At 41.7% G+C, this 22,066-nt stretch overlaps 1 pseudogene; it reads left to right on the plus strand.

The window, feature by feature from the left end:
- The window catches only part of LOC149024390 (uncharacterized), an 82,343-nt pseudogene extending 69,212 nt beyond the window's left edge, over positions 1–13,131 (plus strand).
- The last annotated feature ends 8,935 nt before the right edge of the window (positions 13,132–22,066 follow it).

The raw sequence follows: 22,066 nt of genomic DNA on the forward strand, positions 1-22,066 counted from the left end.
CAAGATGTCATCAATGAAAACAATCACAAACTTGTCAAGCACATCATGAAATACTCGGTTCATGAGGTCCATGAACACCGCAGGAGCATTAGTCAATCCGAAGGGCATGACTCTAAACTCGTAGTGACCATACCGCGTTCGGAAAGCTGTCTTGAAGATATCACTAGACTTCACTTTCAATTGGTGATATCCGGACCTTAAGTCAATCTTTGAGAACACAACTGCACCCTTCAACTGATCGAAGAGATCATCAATTCTGGGCAGCGGATATCTATTCTTGATAGTCAACTTATTCAACTCACGGTAGTCGATGCACAAGCGCATACTACCGTCTTTCTTCTTGACGAACAAGACCGGAGCTCCCCAAGGTGACACACTAGGCTGTACGAAACCTCTATCAATGAGCTCATTCAACTGATTTTGCAACTCTTTCAACTCAGTAGGAGCCATCCTGTACGGAGCTTTAGATACCGGAGCGGCACCAGGGACGAGATCAATAGAAAATTCGACATCCTGTCCGGAGGCACTCCGATAGATCATCGGGGAAGACATCAACAAAGTCGCAGACAACTCGACTTCATCGACTCTTTTCTCCACTATACCCTTGCCTTCGGATGAAGCATCATCCACTAGGGCATAGACTTGCATCGGTGCGAGACAGCACCTTCTTACAAACCCTTCTCTTTTCAGCTGAAATTCAAAGACCGGACTTCCACAAATATGGAACTGAATCTTCTTTGAGGAACAAAGGAACACAGCTTTGTGGGCTGTCAACCAATCAATTCCCAAAATAACATCGAAGTCCTTCATATCGAGAATCACAAAATTGGCTTCCAAGTTCTTCTCACCAATCAACACGGGACATTTAGATAACCCCTTATCTAGTTTCACCAATGAGACCAGTAGGTGTACTAATCAATAAACAACTAGACAACTTCTCGGGGATTAGGTTAGTCTTCTTGATGAATGCGAGATGACATGAACGAATGAGATGCACCCGTATCAAATAAGACAAATGCAAAAATAGAAGCGACTAACAATGTACCTGTAATCACTTCATGGCTTGGATCCTGCTCAACACCGGAAATACCGAAAACTCTACCGGAGGGAGGAGCGAGGAGCACTCTTCACCCTTGAGGCGGCGGCTGCTGGGCGGGCCGCCGGACGAGGCATGAGCAAAATGACCAGCTTGCTTGCGGTAGAAGCAAACGAGATTGCTTTGGATCCAACGGGGGTGGCTGCAACAGAGGGCTTCGAACAAAAGGCCTTGCACTTGCACTTGCACTTGCACTTGCACTTGCTGGTGGTCGGTTTCCGCCATCTTGTCCTAAACCGGCCGGGCTGCTGAAAACCCGTGTTCGACCTACACTCTTAGCACGAAAGGTAGGAGTGGGGTAGGGTGTAGGTCTCACAAAACGATGGTCATTACGATCCACCAAACCAGAATTCCTTGATTGCCGGGGCTTTTGCACACGAGCACTTTCCTTCTCCGTTTCTTCCAACTTCTTCGAGTTCGCACCACTTGAGCATAGCTCACTATAGGCTGGATTGTGAGGTAAGCTTTAATGGCGGGCGCAGATCCTTTGAAGAACTTCTTTGCTTTCGCGAGGTCATCCTTGGGAGAATCTGGAGCAAAGTAATGAAGCTCCTCGAACTTCTATTGGTACTCCAACACGAGACGAGTTCCTTGAGTCGGAATCATGAACTCGGCTTCCTTCGCATCTTTCACCGCCTCGGGAAAGTAGTTCATACAAAAAGCCTCTTTGAATAACTCCCAAGTTACAACTCCTGCATGCAAACCTTCCAAAACAGGCCGAGTGGAGATCCACCATGCATCGGCTTCTTGTTGCAACTTACGCTCGGCAAACAAAATCTTCGAGCTTCCGAGCATTGCGGATGTCGGAAAGCCTTCTCCAACTCACGAAGCCACTTGTTAGGAAACAAGGGGTCCTTGGTAACTCAAGTGAAAGTGGGTACTTGCATCTTGAGGAAAACTCTCCATCAAAGTGAGTATGAGGAGTTCCAGCTAAACCTCCCGCATTCGGGACTGCGGCATGAGGATTCACATTAGCACCAGCCCGGGTCTCATTATGCGAGTCATGAAACCCACCAACATCTGGTTGAACTGAGCTGCTTGCTGCTTTGCATCATATTGCCCATAATATTGGCAATATCTCGAAAACTTCCAACATTCGGGGCACTAGGTATCTCATGAGTACCACGATCAACATTTGGTATCTCACCACCTCCATGAGGTACTTCACCACCTCCCCGAGGTATTTCACCACCTCCATGACCACTGGATTCACCACGCCCACTTCTCAGAGTAACCATTCTGCAAAACCGAGAACATCAAAATACCGAATTTCGAAGATTCAACATAAACCACAAGTCCAAATGATTTGAAAACTTAAATCATGCTCAAATATATCCATATAGTCATCAAACAATATTCCATAAGGCAAAAATCACATTTTCCAAAAATTCAACAGCAATTGAGGTCTGTGACCATTGGTCGAGTGATTGGTCGATTGACCCGGTCGACCAATGAGTCGACCAATGCGAGCAATGCGAAAATTCGCATTATAAGCCTCATTTTCACATTCCAACCTCATTCTAACTTCTTCCAAAGGTGAGAGAGCTCTAGGGAAAGTCTCCAAGAGTTCTCACAAGTGTTCTTGAGGTGATTTAGTGCTTCAACCACAACACCACAACACACAATCTTCACAAACAAGGTAAATCTCTTATTCTTTCTTCCATTTTCATCTTCTCATGCTTGCATTTCAATAAAACCATGCTTTACTTGTATCCAATGCTAGAAATCATGCTTAGGAAGGCTTAGAAACATATTCCCTAGGTTTTAAACACAATGCCATGCATAGACAACAAGTTTTAACATAATGGTGTTCATCTCGCAAAGTTTTATACCGAAATCGATATCTTTAGAAAAATTCCGTTTTCTCTCAAACCGCTTGAAATTTTCGCACGAGATCAAATGCTACATGCTCAAGATGACATTACAGATAGGTCCACACAATTTGATTAAACCAATTTCAACTTTTCAAAAAAAATCCAATTTTGACCTAAATTGCAAAATCCCCAAATTTCCTTCTTGCTGAATTTTTCGCTTTAATCCAAGTTTTCGATCGATTTTCATCAAACAAACTTCATAGACATGAAATTCCAAGTATTGCGCACATGCTAGTATGTTCAAATCAAATTTCCCCCAAATTTGAAATTTTCCGAAAATTACGAAAATACCCTTTTGGCTCAAATCTTAAGATAGCACTAACGGGAATTGTCTCTTGTCTCTTTCACAGATACACTATGCAGAGGGGAGGGCGAGGACGAGGTAGAGGTCGTGGTCGCATTGTAGGTGCTCTTAGGGGGCAGAGGTCGGGTTCCTTCGAGCCTAGACGGGAGGTTAGGAGACCGGACATGTTTGACACACCTCGGGCCGAGTTCCTGTATGAGGCCTACTTCGATTCTTGCAATATCGAGATGGGACGTCTACTTCACTTACGCCAGCTCAGAGCCTTTAGGATTCGGCAGAGGTTCGACACATTGCAGTGGACTCATCTCTTCACCGAGGATCTGCCGGTATACCCGGAACTAGTGAGGTTGTTCTTCAGCAACCTTACTTACACGAGAGGAGGCTCGAGGCCAAGGACATCCACTTAGACTTGTCCTCGGGAGCGGGGGTCTTCCGGACTCAGATTCGCTTCTCTACTCGGACAACGGCTGAGATCTTGCGGGTTCCTTACTATCCACAGCGGTGTGTGTGGATACCTGCAGGAGCGGATCCGGACAGCCATCCGATGCCGTACGAGCTACACGAGATATGCTCTACGCTATGGGATAGCCGTCGATGCTTCACTCCGTGGACCAGCGGACGGATGACGGATTCTGCACGGATTATCGGTCGCATAGTCGGCCAAAACATTATGCCGAAGCCGGACATCACCATCGGGTCACGGTGATGGAGGCCTTAGTCATCTACCGCATCTACATGGGCTTCGAGATCGATCTCTCCTACATCATTCAGCAGGTCATGCTTGGACTTAATTCTGCGGCCTAGCATGCGGAACCTTTGCTATGGGAGGCTACCGACTTTGATCTTCGGGCATTTCGGGGTGAGTTTCGAGGATACACCGGTGGACACCGGTTCACGGGGATACTCTATTGGGACTCGGACCATTCGTCGGATGAGACTACAACGATCGGAGAGATCTCCTGGTCCGGAGGGTGAGGATGATGATGAATCAAAGGATGAGGATCGGGGGTCGGGGGGATGGAGGAGAGGATATCGGTCCCTGATAGTGATGATCGGGCCGGAGATGATGCGAGATATGCACGAGGCTGAGCCTGTGCATCACTTGTTTCCTTCATCACACTTCGAGGCGGGTGGCCCTTCACATGCGGTTCCGGAGACTTCGGATCTTGGAGCACGGATGAGATCGATGACTTCCATGTTAGAGAGGATGGAGGTCGGACGGAGAGCAGATGTACGAGAGGATGGAGTCACGACGGGATAGGATAGAGCATCGGGTGACTCGGCTAGCGGAGGAGTTCGGAGCATACGAGAGATCGGAGAAGATCACCTAGATAGACTGTACCTTAGGATTTCCATTTATGCATTTCAGATGTAATCATTGTAAAAACTTTTGAAATTAATGAAGTTCATTTTGTTTCCCTTTAATTATTGTATGTTATGCACTTTTCTTTTCCTTGCATTAGTGACATTTGTTCAAGTATAATTATGGTATGTTATTCGGAAATGTTCTGTTATGCTTCAAAGGTCAAGTTTCTAATTCAGTGTTCTATCATTCACTTCTAAGAGTAGAAGAGTCATTTCAGATCAATGACTCGGGAATGTTCGATTGTTGTCTTTTGTGGTTAGGATCTCCTCGAACCTTGAGCTCGATACCAATCATCACGCCCTCCCAGCCGGTACCCTATCCGGCATACCCGAGAGTGTGATCCACAGCCCGAAGATCAGGTATCGAGTGATCAACCTCCCACATAAACAATAACATAATCATGAACAATCATAATAAAAGTGCGGAAGATAAACCATAGATCCAATAAAGAAAGAATGAATCGTAAATGAATCAGAATAATAGATATAATCAAAGTGTCAAACAGATAAGTAAAGTGAGGCAAAAATCCCACTTTACAACCAGCGGAAAAGTAGCTCTTAAAGAATAAACTAGACAAAATCTAATCCCAATAGCAAGTACATTGGGTAACTAAATTGTTCTCCACTTTATAGACAACATCCTTATAAGTGTAAATCTCATAAATGGCACAAGGACGCTTCCACTCAATGGTCGGACTAAGCATCGTACGGAGCATAACCACTCGCGGGATCTTCGAGTAATTGTGGTAACCGCAATCACCTTCCCGGAGATATGCCTCTTCGCCTTGCGCTTCTTCATAGGGACCGTCATAGTAGTCGGTACTTGCAGGATAGTCTAACAAACATTGTACAATAAAGGAATGAGTTTCAAAGAAACTCGGTAAGGCGATTAAAATCCATAATAACATAAATGGCGGGATTCCGGAACAATCATAAATGCAATATGATATGAGACAAGCAATGAATGAATGAATCTAACTCTATGTATGCTGGTCTCTATTGGCGGACATGCTTTAAGTCATAGCACCGTACTTCTTTAGGAAAGTCCACTCACATCCTCAACCATTTAAGATATCTTGGATTCTCTCACGGGTCATTTCACCGGTCTTGAGCAGCCGATTGGTAATGGGTCCTTCATCCCTCGGGACAAACCTTGGCGGGGGGTTAAGTCAACACACTCTCTCACAACCATTTGGTATAAGTACTGGCGCATGTCGGGGTAAAACCTAGCCAAATGCAAGTCTTCTACTTAGTTACATCAAGTCGGATCCAGATACTTCCATTCCTCGTCCCCGACGATCCTTTCCGGTATCCTTCACACTAGAGTCCTCATAGTCCCCGACTACGGACTCATCAACCCTATTGATCATCCACATATGGTAAACGGGAAGCTCTCACGTCCTCTCACGGGTTGGTTACCGGTCTTAAGCGCCCGTGAGCCCAAGTCTAACCATATGCAACCCTACCAATAAATGGCCCCCACAATGTGATTCCTGTCCTCTCACGGGTTGGTTACCGGTCTTGAGCGCCCATGAATCCCCATTGCTACCACGGGTCGTTCGGTCTCAATACCCCTCCGATTAGGGTCGACATAACAGGACATCCTAGCCAAACACTACTAGACAATCCTAGATATGTCATCCAACGGTTTAGGAAGGTGTCCAGAGGGCATCTCCGGAAACATCCCATAATATTCCCGTAGTAGTCCAAGGACAGAAGTGTCAAAAGGACACCTCTCCTTTCCAAACCATACTTAAGCATACACATGCATCAATTCATATCATCACATATATGGTAACTTCATATATGGAAAGAAATCAATAATTACAATCACTTGTATAACATTGGTAAGTAAATCATACATGAATCAATTCAATATGAATAAGTAACGCTACGTAATCAAAGTTATGCAACAGTAGTATATCATTGTAAGAATCTAATTTAGGAATCATATCTATGATATTCAAATATAGAAACTAGATTCATGCTATCTATGTAATTAAGGAAATAACCATCCTTACCTTTATAACTCGCAAAGGAATCCTAAGAAATCAAGTAAGATCTTGGCAAACTTGAGAAGAAGGTCCTAAACAAGTATATACAACATATTAGGAAAGATCCCTAACAGAAAAGATACCAAAACATCCAACACGGACCAATTCAGGAGTTGCTTTGTACTCATTGGTCGAGTGGATTGGTCGATCGCCCGATCGACCAATCGATCGATCAATGCAGACGATAGCCTAAAAAAAACAGAGTTTTAAGATATGAAATCCGAATTTGGTGGTTCAAAAGGGTACTAATCAAGGGGTAAACTACATCAGCAGTATTCTAACATATAGGGGACCTCAACACACCAATCAAATCAAGATATCAAGATCCAAAAAAGTTACCATAATTAGATCAACCATGGATCTTGATGAATTCGAAATAGAAATCAAAGACAAGAACAATAGGAGGATGGATCATTGCTTCAGGTAATGGTATCATGAAAGCATACATAGATCTTCAAGGAACAAGGCTTAGAAGCATAAATCTAAATAAGGAAATAAAACCTACCATATATGTAACTATCATGCTTCATGAAGAACACATAGTATGGTAGAAGAGAACAACTAGAAATTGATAGATTATGGATCATGGAAGGAAAACACAATAATTAACTACTAACATGATCAATCATAGAAGATCCAAAGAGATCAGAATTCAAATCAGATGTTTAACAAGATTAGATCATGGTTTGATCATGATTCCTTCAAAAGCTTGCAATGATCATGGTTAAGATCATTGTTCTAGCCTCAAATCCTTAGGATGATCATGAGAACATGTTCAGAGATGTTTGCAACAGAGAATGCATCATCTTTTCTACTGTCTCAACTCAGAAAGGAAAGAAAAACAAAGATGGAGGAGAAGAAGAGAGAGTAGACATACCTTTTGATGCAAAAAGAAGAGTTTCGACGAAGATCCGTCAAGAAAACACCAAGGATGCAAGGGAGATGACTTGCAGAGGTCTTTGGTTCGTTCCAGAGAGTTTGGAGGCAGCAAATACGAAGTGGACTCGAGATTGGACTTAAATAGAGCAAGAACAACCTAATTGCCAAAGACAGCACTCATTGGTCGAGTGGATTGGTCGACTGGCCCAGTCGACCAATCAGTCGACCAATGCTGACAGCAAGACCAAAACAGGGAATTGAAGGCCCAGATCAAATCCAATCCTAAAGGGGTTTTGCACACAAGTCAAGTGACTTACCTAATAGGTAGAAATGCCTTCAAACCAAGATAGAGAGCACTCCAAGTCCATCAACTAATCCGATCTTCATCAAGATTCAGCTTCCATAAATAGAACTTCATCATCAACTTTCATGGATTCAAAGCCAGACACCAAGTCCTCTACTGGGATGGCCCAAAGCTGACTTCTTACTTTACTCCAGGTCATCGGACCTACAAATAACAAGGTTCCCGGGTCAAGGTTAGGGCTGGGTTTTACACATGCTTCAAGATATAACACTAGCCCTCTTCTGGGTGGGTCTAGTCACTCTGATCCCTCATAGACTGGTTACCTCTGTTGGGATCTCGGTTAAAGGGGTTCAGTCCTCGTCAATCAACCATGGTTGGGGTTAGGTCAACTCTCTCTTACCATGACCATTGGCATGAGTACTGGCGCATGTCGGAGTTTATAATCCAATGCAAGGTCATACGGTAACATACTACATGAAGTCCAGATACTTCCCCTATGGCACCAACCAACTCGGTTCCGTATCCTTCTCTACTAGGAATGAGAACCCTCATGGACCAACTACCCTATTGGACTCCATTCCCTAACCCTATGATCATCCACATATTGTTGGGACGGATGCTGTCATGACCCCTTGTGACTCCATGGCATCTCCTTGGATGTCCATGAGCCCAAACCCTAACATATGCAACCCTACCACTGTATGATCAACAATGGACCACTGAATCTTTACACGAACTAGTTACTGCTATAGGATGAAACAAAGTCACGTCACTATTATCACGGGTCATTGGGCTTCAACTCCCCTACCGAAAGGGTAGTAGCATGTAAGGGTACCTAGCCATGCAATCTAAACTCCCTATGTGAAATCCAGCCCTATCCTAACCCTATCCTTGACCCGGAAACCCTGTTGTTTGTCGGTCCGAAGACCCGAAGTAAAGGAAGAAGCAATCTATGGGCCATCTCAGTGGAAGACATGGTGTTTGGCCCAGAACCCATGGAAGTTAATGATGGTGTTCCATACTTGGAAGCTTGTTCACAACTGGAAAGGAAACTGCACCTTGTTGAAGATGAGTCTAGTTGATGAACTTGAAGTATAGTTAGACATGATTCGAAGGAAATTCTCTATACTAGGTAAGTCATATGTTGTGTTGGGAGAAGCTCATTAGGTTTGGACTTGAGTTGGGCCTTCAATCCCTATCTTGGCCTTGTTGACTGGCTTTGTCGACTGGGTGGTCGGTAGGGCCAATCGACCAACCAATCGACCAACAGGGTTAGAATCTGGCAGAATCTTCTGTTAGGTCTGTTGATGATCTATTTATTATGAGTACGAGTTTCATAGCCTTTTTTGGTTCTAAAACCCTTAGAGAACGTGGGAAGACTCTCTCAAAGCGTCTCCTTGGGGATTTTGAAGAACTTTTCAAGATCTCAAGCGTCTCATCTTTGATTCTTCAATCTAAGGTTAGTAATCGCTCTTATGTTGTATTGATCTACTCCTACCGTGTTTCTTCTTTATGATTGAGACAATGAAGAAGATGCTGCATCCTTGCAACCATCTTCTTCGATTATTATGGTTTATGACATTTACATTGATCTTCGCCGTGATCCTTGTAAAACCCTCATGAAACTATGATCATTCTCTAGATTCGATTTCTTAAGCATATTAGATCTCTTTTGCATGATTTTTTCATGTATGATCTCTTGCTTCTCATCTACTAGAATGAGATCTGATCATCTTTAGTTTTCTTTTGGATTCATGGCATGTTTTCATCGAAAACTAGGGATTTTACCAAATTAGAAAGTCATGATTCCAAATTAGTAAGTAGTGTTTTTGATCATTATTAGTGGCTAATCTATACTACTTTAGTGTTAGATTACTGTTCTAGAGGTTTCCTCCAAGTTTCATTGAGTTTCGGATCAAAAAACACATTTTTGCCTCGTCTTGTTTCAGGTGGTCGATTGCTTGGTCGATTGGACCAAGCTACCACCCAATTGACCAAGCAAGTCAGTAGCTCTGTTTTTCGCTTGATTTGATTCGTTTGATCTTCGATCTTTTAGGCCTCTTTCCTAATGATGCATCTATGATTGTTTAGGGTTTATTTGCTAAGTTTGGAACCTCTCTCTTTGATCTTTGGATAATCATCAAAGCTATTTAAGGTAATGACAGTTATTTCCATAATTACATAGATTGCGTGAATCTAAGTTTCTATTTTTGGATTCTCTTAGATTCACTGCCATAAATGAATTTTCTTATTATTCTATTACTGATGCAAGTAGTCAATGTTCATGTATTCTTTTGATTATAAATACTTATTCTTATCAGTTACATATGCGATTGATCATGTTTATGCGTATCTTTCTATATGATGAGATATCGGTTATGTATGTTGCGACTGATTTGAGAATGTGATTGAATAGGTATGATTTGGGATTGGGAAATGTCCTTCTGACATTTATGTCCTTGGACATCAGTGGGAATAGTATGGGATTTTTCCAATGGTGCCCTTTGACACTTTCCCGAATTATTTATTGTCATACCTAGGGCTTGTCTATCAGTGTTTGGCTAGGATGTCCCTGTTATATCAGACCCGATTCGGAAGGGTATTGAGACCGAACGACCCGTGGTAGCAATGGGGATTCGTGGGCGCTCAAGACCGGTAACCAATTCGTGACAGGACATGAATCACATTGTGGTTACTCGTGAGAGGCCATTTATTGGTAGGGTTGCAAATAGTAGACTTGGGCTCTTGGGCTCTCAAGACCGGTAACCAATCCTTCAGGGGACATGAGAGCTTCATGTCTGTTATTTGTGGATGGCCAATAGGGTTGATGAGTCCGTAGTCAGGGACTATGCTGACTCTAGTGTGAAGGATACCGAAAAGGATCGTCAGGGGCGAGGAATGGACATATCTGGATCTGAGTTGATATGACTAAGTAGATGATTTGCATTGGGCTAGGTTTTACCTTGACATGCGCCAATACTTAGATCAATGGTGATGTGAGAGAGAAGTGACTTATACCCCAGCCATGGATTGTCCCGAGGGATGCCGGACCCATTACCAAACGATGTTGTGTGATTGAGACCTTCCTACAGAAGTATGGTGCTATGACTTGAAGCATGTCTGCCTATAGAGACTAGCATACATAGAGTTAGATTCATAAATTCATTGTTTGTTTCATATCACATTGCATCATGCTATGTTCTGCAATCATGTTATTTATGTTGTTGTGGGTTAACTTGCCTTGCTGAGTTCTTTTGAACTCACTCCTTTTTGTGCAATATTTTTGTTAGATTATTCTACAGGTACTGAATACTATGAAGGCCAATATGAGGAAGTGCAAGCTGAAGAAGTGTACTACATGTAAGGTGCTGGCAACTATGAAGATCACGTTGATGATTCCTCATGTGATCATGTTACGTACCATGATTAGCTCTACTATGGAGTGGGAACGTCTATGCGTGGTTGATGGAGTCTATATTTATGAATACATTCTTTGTAAGGTAGAAAACATTTAGTTTAGTTTGATTATCATTTCCTTCCTTTCCTTTGAGAACAATTGTATTTCTCTTTGATTTATGAGCTACATTCTGCTATAACAGTGGAGTGAGATTCCGCATCACTCTACTCCTTTTTTATTATATCTACATTTGGTATCATTTCCGCACTCTGATTTCATTGTCATTTCTTTCCTTATTTGGCTTTTTTGTTTATTTCATTATACGTTGATTATATTCTGTTCATGATTAGGTTATTGCATATGTGGGAGGATGATTTCCTCGATAATTGTTCTTCGGGGTTGTGGATCACACAGTTGGGTATGCTAGATAGGGTACCGGCTGGGTGGATGTGACAGAGTTGTATCAGAGCCCAAAGTTCAAGGAAATCCTAACCATAGAAAACAATAATGGAACATTCCTAAGTCATAGATCCAAAATTGACTCAATTATTCTTAGAATTGAATAATAAAATACTTGGACTAGAAACTTAATTAATGAAGCATAATTGGTGACTTGAATAATACACAATAATTATGATTTAAAAAACATGACATAAAGCAATAAAAGGAAAGTGCACAATACACAATAATAAAGTGAACTTCATTAATTTTAAGAAAGGTTTACAATGATTACATCTGATAAAGCATAAAGAGAAAATCCCAAGTACAGTCTATCTAGTTGAGCTACTCTGATCTCTAAATACTCTGAAGTCCTCTGCAATCTAAGTAAGCTGAGACTCTATCCGTCCCTTTCTCAACTCTATCTGCTCCTGCCATGACTCCATAGTACTGTACATCTGCTCCTATCTAACCTCCATCCTCTTTAGCATGGAAGTCATATATCTCATTTGTGCACTCAGATCCGAAGTCTCTGGAACTGTGAGTGATGGATCTCCAACTGAAAATGCGATGATGTGGGGATCTCATGATGCTCCGGATCAGCCTCATGCATCTCAGTATCATCTCTGACTTGATCATCACTATCAGGACCGACATCCTCTCCTCCACCATCCGACTCGTCATGCTCCTCCTCTGAATCATCATCAACCTCACCCTCAGATCTCACAGTCTGGGTGAGCCGCATCTGTTGAATGGTCCTTTTCCCGATCACATACCCCAGTGCTCTAGTGACTACATCTATATCCTCTAGACTCACCCCAAAGTGTCGGAATACTAATGTCAGTAATCTCCCAAAACAAAGGTTCCTCGTACTCAGATGCGCCACCAGATCTATCATGATATTCTGGATTATGTAGGACAAGTCGATCTGAAATCCCAAGTAGATGCGATATATGAGTAGGGCCTCCGTCACTGTGACCCGATGATGATGTCCGGCCTTCAGTATGATGTTTCGGCCCACAATGCGACCGATAATCCGAGCCGAATCCGTCATCTATCTGTTGTTACATGGAGCGTAACACTCTCGGTCGTTTCAAAGAGTGGAACATATCTCGTGAAGCTCATAGGGCAACAGGTAGTTGTCCACCTCAGCTCCTGAGGGTATCCATACACATTGTCGTGGATAATGAGGCACCTGGAGAATCTATGCCAGTGTCCTCATGGAGAACCAAATATGTGTCTCCATAACCCTGCTCTCAATGATCAGTCGAAAAGGACGGCCTTGACCTCTGGCCTCCTCAATAGATGTGAGGTTACTGAAGAACAACCTCAGAAGCTCTGGGTATATGGGCAAGTCCGCCATGAAAAGATGGGTCCCCTCGAACCTCTATCAGATCTTGAACACCCTCAGCTGTCGTAAGTGTAGTAGTTGCCGCAACTCGATGCGATAGTACTCAAAGAACGCCTCATACAGGAACTCTGGCTGCGGCGTATCAAACCGGTCAAACCGTAGAACCTCTTCTCTCGGTTGAGATGGAACCCGACCTCTACCTCTCCGAGCACCCACTAGGCGACCTCGTGCTCCTCTCTGCATGGTGTGAATGTCTGTGGAAAAGACAAAGAACATTGCTTGTCAGTGTTGTTTAAAAAATTTCAGCTAGAAGGGCATTATCGTAATTTTTTGAAAATTTCCAAATTTGGGGAAAATGCAAATTGAACATACTAGCATGTGCATAATACTTGGAATAACATGTTAAGATGTTTTATTTGAAGAAAATCCGTCGAAATTATGGTCTAAAGTCAAAAATTCAGCAAGAAGGAAAATTGGGGATTTTTGCAAATTAGGTCAAAATTGGATTTTTGAAATTTCTTAAATTGTTTGAATCAAACTACATATACACATCCACAATATCATTTCAAGCATGTAGCATTTGATTTCGTGCGAAAACTCCAAGTGGTTTGTGAGAAATCAAAGTTTTTCTAAAGTTTGGCATTTTCGGTTGCGAAAGCAATGAAAAGTGCAAGATTGTGTTAGAACTTGTTGTCTAAGCATGGCATTGTGTTAAAAACTCATAGAACATGTTGCTAAGTTCTCCTAAACATGATTTCTAGCATTAGACATAAGCAAAACATGATTTTTGTTGAAATGCTAGCATGAGAAGATGCATTTGAGATGAGAATGAGTGTTTACCTTGTATGATGATCTAAGTGAGATGGAGTGTTGTTTTTGAAGCACCAAACTACTTGGAAAACACTTAGGAAGACCTTAGCACCTCTTCTCCAGAGCTCCCTCTCAAGTTTGCAAGGTTAGAAGCGAGTTTGGAATGAGGTTTTGGCACTTAAAACCTAGTTTTTCCCGCTCTTTGTGAGCACGGTCGATTGGTTGGTTGACTGGGCCAATCGACCAAGCAGTCAACCAACAATCACAGTAGCTTCAATTTATGATGTATATTGGAAAATTTTGATTTTTGTCCTATGATTGTTTATTTGATGACTAAATGGATGTATATGAGTATGATTTAAGATTCTCAATCATTTGGACTTATGGATTATGTTGAATCTTCAAATTTTGGTGTTTTTGATGTTTTCGGTTTTGCAGAATGGTTCTGTTGAGAAGTGGTCGTGGTGGATCCAGTAGCCACGGGAATGGTGAGATACCTCTTGGTGGTTCTGAGATACCCCTTGGTGGTTCGATCGACAAACCCACACCTGGTGATCAAGGTACTCATGACATACCCGGTGCCCCGAACATCGGAAGTTTCCATGATATTGCCAACATCATGGGCAATATGATGCAGCAGCAAGCAAATCAGTTTAATCAGATGCTAACGGGTTTCATGACTCTGCATAATGAGACTCGTGCTGGTGCTAATGGGAACCCTCATGCCACAGTTCTGAATGCAGAAAGGTTGGCTGGAACTCCTCATACTTGTCTGATGGAGAGTTTTTTGAAGTTGCAAGTGCCCACCTTCACCGGAGTGTCCAAAGATGTCTTGTTTTTGAACAAGTGGCTGCAAGAGTTAGAAAAAGCCTTCCGTCATCTGCAGTGTTCTGAAGCTCAGAAGATTTTGTTTGCTGAGCAGAAGCTTTAGCATGAAGCTGACGCTTGGTGGACCTCTACTCGCCTATTTTAGAAGAGCTGCATGCGGGTGTTGTGTCTTGGGAAGTTTTCAAAGAGGCTTTTGCAAGAATTACTTCCTTGAAGCCGTGAAGGATTCTAAGGAAGCCGAGTTTATGGCTCTTATGCAAGGATCCCTGTCTATGTTGGAATACCAACAAAAGTTCGAAGAGCTCTTCTTCTTTGCTCCTGACTCTTTGAAGCTTGACCGTGAAAAGGCAAATAAATTCTTTAAAGGATTGCAACTGTAATCGAGCATATCTCATGGTTCAACCTATTGAGAGCTATGCTCAAGTGGTTCAGAATTCGAAAAAAGTTGGAAGAGACTGAGAAGGAGAACGCTCGTGTTCAAAGACCTTGGCAGTCAAGGAACCCTGGTTTAGTTGACCGTACGGAGCGGCACTTTATTAGACCTACACCATACCCTACTCCTGCTTTCCAGCCTAGGAGTGTAGGTCAGAGTTCTGGATTTCAGCAAGCCGGCCAGCATAGTCAGTATGGTGGGAATAGACAAGCTCTGAATATTCCTAATGCTAGGACTGTGAATGGAAATTCTAGACCTTTGGTTGAAAATCCCCCTGTTGCAGCTATCCCAGTTGGACATAATGACTCTGTTTGCTTTTTCTGTAAGTAGACCGGTCACTTCGCTCATGCTTGTCAGAAGAGGCCAGTTCAGCATTCTGCTCCTCTAGCAAAGAGTGCTCCTGCCCCTCCCCGGTAGAGTCTTCAGTATTTCCGGTACTGAACAAGATGCAAGTCATGATGTGGTAACAGGTACATTGTTAGTCGCTTCTATACCTGCATTTGTTTTATTTGATACGGGTGCATCACATTCGTTCATATCATCTGCATTCATTAAGAAGACTGACCTAACACCTGAGAATCTATCTAGTTGTCTATTGATTAGTACTCCTATTGGATCTGTTGTGAAACTAGATAAAAGTGTTAGTTAAATGTCCTGTTTTGGTTGGTGAGAAGAACTTGGAAGCCAATTTAGTACTTCTCAATATGAAAGGTTTTGATATCATTTTGGGAATTGATTGGTTGAAACCCCATAAAGGTGTAATTCTTTGTTCTTCAAAGAAAATTCAGTTTCAGATTTGTGGAAGTTCAGTTTTTGAATTTCAAGGTGAAAGAGGAAGAATTGGTAAGAAGATCTTGACTGCATTGATGCAAGTCTATGCATTAGTGGAAGATGCTTCATCTAAAAGCAAGGTTAAGGAAGGAAAGAAGATAGAAGAAGACAAGGTTGTTTGTGATTTCATTGATGTCTTTCCTGATGATCTGTCAGTGGCTGCCCCCGATAGGGATGTTGAATTTTCTATTGATCTAATCCCTGGAGCTGCTCTGGTATCTAAAGCTCCGTATAGAATGGCTCCTACCGAACTGAAAGAACTACAAAACCAGCTGAATGAGCTCTTAGATAGAGGTTTTATACAACCTAGTGTATCACCTTGGGGAGCTCCGGTTTTGTTTGTTAAGAAGAAGGATGGTAGTATGCGTCTATGCATTGATTACCGTGAGTTGAACAAGTTGACCATCAAGAATAGATATCCGCTGCCCAGGATTGATGACCTCTTCGATCAGTTGAAAGGTGTAGCAGTGTTCTCAAAGATTGACTTGAGATTTGGATATCACCAGTTAAAAGTGAAGTCAAGTGATATTTTCAAGACATCTTTTAGAACAAGGTATGGTCATTATGAATTTAGAGTCATGCCTTTCGGTTTAACTAATGCTTCTGCTGTGTTCATGGACCTCATGAACTGAGTATTTCATGATGTGCTTGATAAGTTTGTGATAGTCTTCATCGAAGATATCTTGATTTATTCGAAGAATGAAGAAGAGCATGTAAGGCATCTAAATTTCACTTTGCAAAGACTGCGAGAAAAGAAGCTTTATGCTATGTTTAGAAAGTGTGATTTTTGGCTCCAAAGGGTAGTATTTCTCAGCCATGTGGTTTCAGCTGAAGGTATTCGTGTTGATCTCGAAAAGGTACAAGCAGTTGCCGATTAGGAAAGACCGAAGACTGTTACAAAATAAGAAGTTTTCTTGGATAGGCGGGATACTACAGAAGGTTTATTGAGAACTTTTCTAGGTTGGCTGCCCCTATGACTAAGCTAACTAGAAAAGAAGAGAAGTTTGTTTGGTATGACGTTTTTGAGAAGAATTTTCAAGAGTTGAAAAATAGATTGACAAGTGCCCCGGTTTTGACTATACTTGATGACTCCGGCGGTTTGACAGTCTATACCGATGCATCAAAGATTGGTTTTGGTTGCGTGTTGATGCAACATGGTAAAGTCATAGCCTATGCTTCTCGGCAATTGAAGGATTATGAGGGGAATTACCCCAATCATGATTTGGAGCTTGCCGCAGTTGTCTTTGCATTGAAGATTTGGAGACATTACCTCTATGGTGAGAAAATTTCTATTTTCACGGATCATAAAAGTTTGAAGTACTTCTTTACCCAAAAGGAGTTAAATATGAGACAAAGAAGATGGTTGGAATTGGTCTCTGATTATGACTGTGACATTCAGTATCACCCTGGTAAGGCGAACGTGGTTTCTAATGCTCTTAGCAGGAAAAGTAAAAGAAAAGAATTTGATTTGAATGCTTTGAGTCAACCATTGTTGTTTTCAATTTCAAATCTTGGTTTGGAAATTGTCCCTGAAGGTTTGGATTTAGTTCATTTTGCTATGTCGGCAAGATCCATCCTTAGAGATAGAATTGTTGCTCTGCAAACTCTTGATCAGGAATTGAAAGAGAAGATTGAGAAGATTTCTTCAAATCCTGATTCGGATCCTAACTTTAGTATATCTATGGACGATGCCTTACTGTTTAAAGGAAGACTTTGTGTGCCTTCGGATGCTGAAATCAAGAAGGAGATTTTGAAGGAAGCACACCAATCTATTTTCATAGTACACCTTGGAAGCACCAAGATGTACAAAGACTTAAGAGAACATTTTTGATGGATTGGTTTGATGGTTGATGTAAAAGATTTTGTGGCCAAGTGTGAGACTTGCCAGCGTGTGAAAGCCATTCATCAACCCCCATCTGGGTTACTTCAACCCCTTCCTATTCCTAGCTGGAAGTGGGAAGATATCTCTATGGACTTCTTGACTAGCTTTCCTCGGACAAGTAATGGCAATGACACTGTATGGGTAATTGTTGATAGGTTGACCAAATCAGCCCATTTCATTCCTATGAAAATCACTCATACTTTGGAAAAGCTAGCTAGGCTTTATGTGGACAATGTAGTTCGTCTGGACGGAGTGCCAGTGAGTATTGTTTTTTATCTGATCCTAGGTTCACCTCAAGGATTTGGAACAGTTTGCAAAAAGCCTTGGGAACCCAATTGAATTTGAGTACTGCTCATCACCCACAATCTGATGGACAATCTGAGCGAACAATTAAGAGTTTGGAAGATATGCTTAGATCTTGTGTTGTTGATATGGGTGGTAATTGGGATGAACACTTAGCTTTGGTTGAGTTTGCCTGTAACAATAGTTATCAATCAACAATACGCATGGCTCCATTCAAGGGTTGTATGGTAACACTTGTAGAACACCCTTGTACTGGACTAAGACCGGTGAAAGAAAAGTCTTAGGTCCGAAAATGATTGAAGCTACAAGCGCGATGGTTGATATGATTAGAGAAAGGATTAAGTCTGCTCAGTCAAGACAGAAATCCTATGCTGATAAGAGAAGGACCGATTTGGAATTTCTAGTTGAGGAGAAAGTTTTCTTAAAGGTTTCAACTATGAAAGGTGTGATGAGATTCAATGTTAAGGGAAAGCTTAGCCCTCGTTTCATCGAACCTTTCGAGATTCTTGAAAAGGTTGGACCTGTCGCATATCGTTTGGCCTTGCCTCCATCTTTTGCTGGAGTTCACAATGTGTTTCATGTTTCAATGCTTCGAAAGTACATAGAGAATCCGGAACACATACTACAACAAGCACCCGAAGGACTTAGTGCTGATCTTACCTATGATGAAGAGCCAGTCGAAATCCTAGATAAGAAGGACAAACAATTGCGGAATCCCACCTTCCCTTGGTGAAGATTCGGTGGAAGAACCATACCCTGGAAGAAGCTTCTTGGGAGAAGGAAGAAGACATGAGGAGAAGTTTCCTCATCTTTTTGGAAGTACAGGTATGCTCTCAATTTCGAGGACGAAATTTCTTTTAAGGGGGGAGGGAGAATGTGAAATCCAGCCCTATCCTAACCCTAACCTTGACTCAGAAACCCTGTTGTTTGTAGGTCCGAAGACCCGAAGTAAAGGAAGAAGCCAACTATGGGCCATCTCAGTGGAAGACATGGTGTTTTATCCAGAACCCATGGAAGTTAATGATGGTGTTCCATACTTGGAAGCTTGTTCAGAACTGGAAAGGAAACTGCACCTTGTTGAAGATGAGTCTAGTTGATGGACTTGAAGTATAGTTAGACATGATTCGAAGGCAATTCTCTATACTAGGTAAGTCATATGTTGTGTTGGGAGAAGCTCATTAGGTTTGGACTTGAGTTGGGCCTTCAATTCCCTATCTTGGCCTTGCTGACTGGCTTGGTCGACTGGGTGGTCGATTGGGCCAATCGACCAACAGGGTTAGAATCTAGCAGAATCTTCTGTTAGGTCTGTTGATGCTCTATTTAATGTGAGTATGAGTTTCAAAGCCTCCTGTTTCTAAAATCCTCAGAGAACCTTGGAAGACTCTCTCAAAGCCTCTCCTTGGGGATTTTGAAGAACTTTGCAAGATCTCAAGCTTCTCATCTTCGATTCTTCAATCTAAGGTTAGTAATCGCTCTTATGTTGTATTGATCTACTCCTACCGTGTTTCTTCTTTATGATTGAGACAATGAAGAAGATGCTGCATCCTTGCAACCATCTTCTTCGACTATTAAGGTTTTATGACATTTACAGTGATCTTCGCCGTGATCCTTGTAAAACCCTTATGAAACTATGATCATTCTCTAGATTTGATTTCTTAAGCATATTAGATTTGTTTTGCATGATGTTTTCATGTATGATCTCTTGCTTATCATCTACTAGAATGAGATCTGATCATCTTTAGTTTTCTTTTGGATTCATGGCATGTTTTCATCGAAAACTAGGGATTCTACCAAATTAGAAAGTCATGATTCCAAATTAGTAAGTAGTGTTTTTGATCATTATTAGTGGCTAATCTATACTACTTTAGTGTTAGATTACTTTTCTAGAGGTTTCCTCCAAGTTTCATTGAGTTTCGGATCAAAAATCACATTTTTGCTTCGTATTGTTTCAGGTGGTCAATTGCTTGGTCGATTGGACCAAGCTACCACCCAACCGACAAAGCAAGTCAGTAGCTCTGTTTTTTGCTCGATTTGATTCGTTTGATCTTCGATCTTTTAGGCCTCTTTCCTAATGATGTATCTATGATTGTTTAGGGTTTATTTTCTAAGTTTGGAATCTCTCTCTTTGATCTTTGGATATTCATCAAAGCTATTTAAGGTAAGGGCAATTATTTCCATAATTACATAGGTTGCGTGAATCTAAGTTTCTATGTTTGGATTCTCTTAGATTCACTACCATAAATGAATTTTCTTATTATTCTATTACTGATGCAAGTAGTCAATGTTCATGTATTCTTTTGATTATAAATACTTATTCTTATCAGTTACATATGCAATTGATCATGTTTATGCGTATCTTTCTATATGATGAGATATCAGTTATGTATGTTGTGACTGATTTGAGAATGTGATTGAATAGGTATGATTTGGGATTGGGAAGTGTCCTTCCGACATTTCTGTCCTTGGATATTAGTGGGAAGAGTATGGGATGTTTCCAATGGTGCCCTTTTACACTTTCCCGAATTATTTATTGTCATACCTAGGGCTTGTCTACCAGTGTTTGGCTAGTATGTCCCCGTTATATCAGACCCGATTCGGAAGGGTATTGAGACCGAACGACCCGTGGTAGCAATGGGGATTCGTGGGCGCTCAATACCGGTAACCAATCCATGAGAGGACATGAATCACATTGTTGTTACTAATGAGAGGCCATTTATTGGTATGGTTGCAAATAGTAGACTTGGGCTCATGGGCGCTCTAGACCGGTAACCAATCCATGAGGGGACATGAGAGCTTCCTGTCTGTTATTTGTGGATGACCAATAGGGTTGATGAGTCCGTAGTTTGGTATTATGCTGACTCCAGTGTGAAGGATACAAGAAAGGATCGCCAGGGGCGAGGAATGGAGGTATCTGGATCTGAGTTGATATGACTAAGTAGATGACTTGCATTGGGCTAGGTTTTACCCTGACATGCACCAGTACATAGACCAATGGTGATGTGAGAGAGCGGTGACTTATACCCCAGCCATGGATTGTCCCGAGGGATGCCTGACCCATTACCAAACGACGTTGTGTGATTGAGACCTTCCTAAAGAAGTATGGTGGTATGACTTATAGTATGTCTGCCTATAGAGAGCATCATAGATAGAGTTAGATTCATACATTCATTGTTTTTTTCATATCACATTGCATCATGCTATGTTCTGCAATCATGTTATTTATGTTGTTGTGGATTAACTTGCCTTGCTGAGTAGTTTTGAACCCACTCCTTTTTGTGCAATATTTTTGTTAGATTACTCTACAAGTACTGAATACTATGATGGCCAATATAAGGAAGTGCAAGCTGAAGAAAGTACTACACGCAAGGTGCTGGAAACTATGAAGATCAAGTTGATGATTCCTCGTGTGATCATGTTACATACCATGATTAGCTCTACTGTGGAGTGGGAACGTCTGTGCGTGGTTGATGAAGTCTATATTTATGAAGATGTTCTTTATAAAGTAGAAAACATTTAGTTTAGTTTGACTATCATTTCCTTCCTTTCCTTTGAGAACAATTGTATTTCTCTTTGATTTATGAGCTACATTCATTTGAACTGTGGAGTGAGATTCCGAATCACTCTACTCCTTTTTGATTATATCTACATTTGGTATCATTTCCGCACTCTAATTTCATTGTCATTTCTTTCCTTATTTGGATCTCTTGTTTGTTTCATTATACATTGATTATATTATGTTCATGATTATGTTATTGCATATGTGGGAGGATGATTTCCTCAATACTTGTTCTTCGGGGCTGTGGATCACACACTCGGGTATACCAGATAGGGTACCGGCTGGGTGGATGTGACACCCTAGGTATGTCATCTAGCAATCATGATAGTGCTGGGGGCATCAGTGAGCATGTGTCCCATAC

The sequence above is a fragment of the Hakea prostrata genome, chromosome 2, assembly GCF_041222555.1.
Source record: "Hakea prostrata isolate BN-2017 chromosome 2, UWA_Hpros_2, whole genome shotgun sequence".
In the NCBI taxonomy this organism is placed as follows: domain Eukaryota; kingdom Viridiplantae; phylum Streptophyta; class Magnoliopsida; order Proteales; family Proteaceae; genus Hakea; species Hakea prostrata.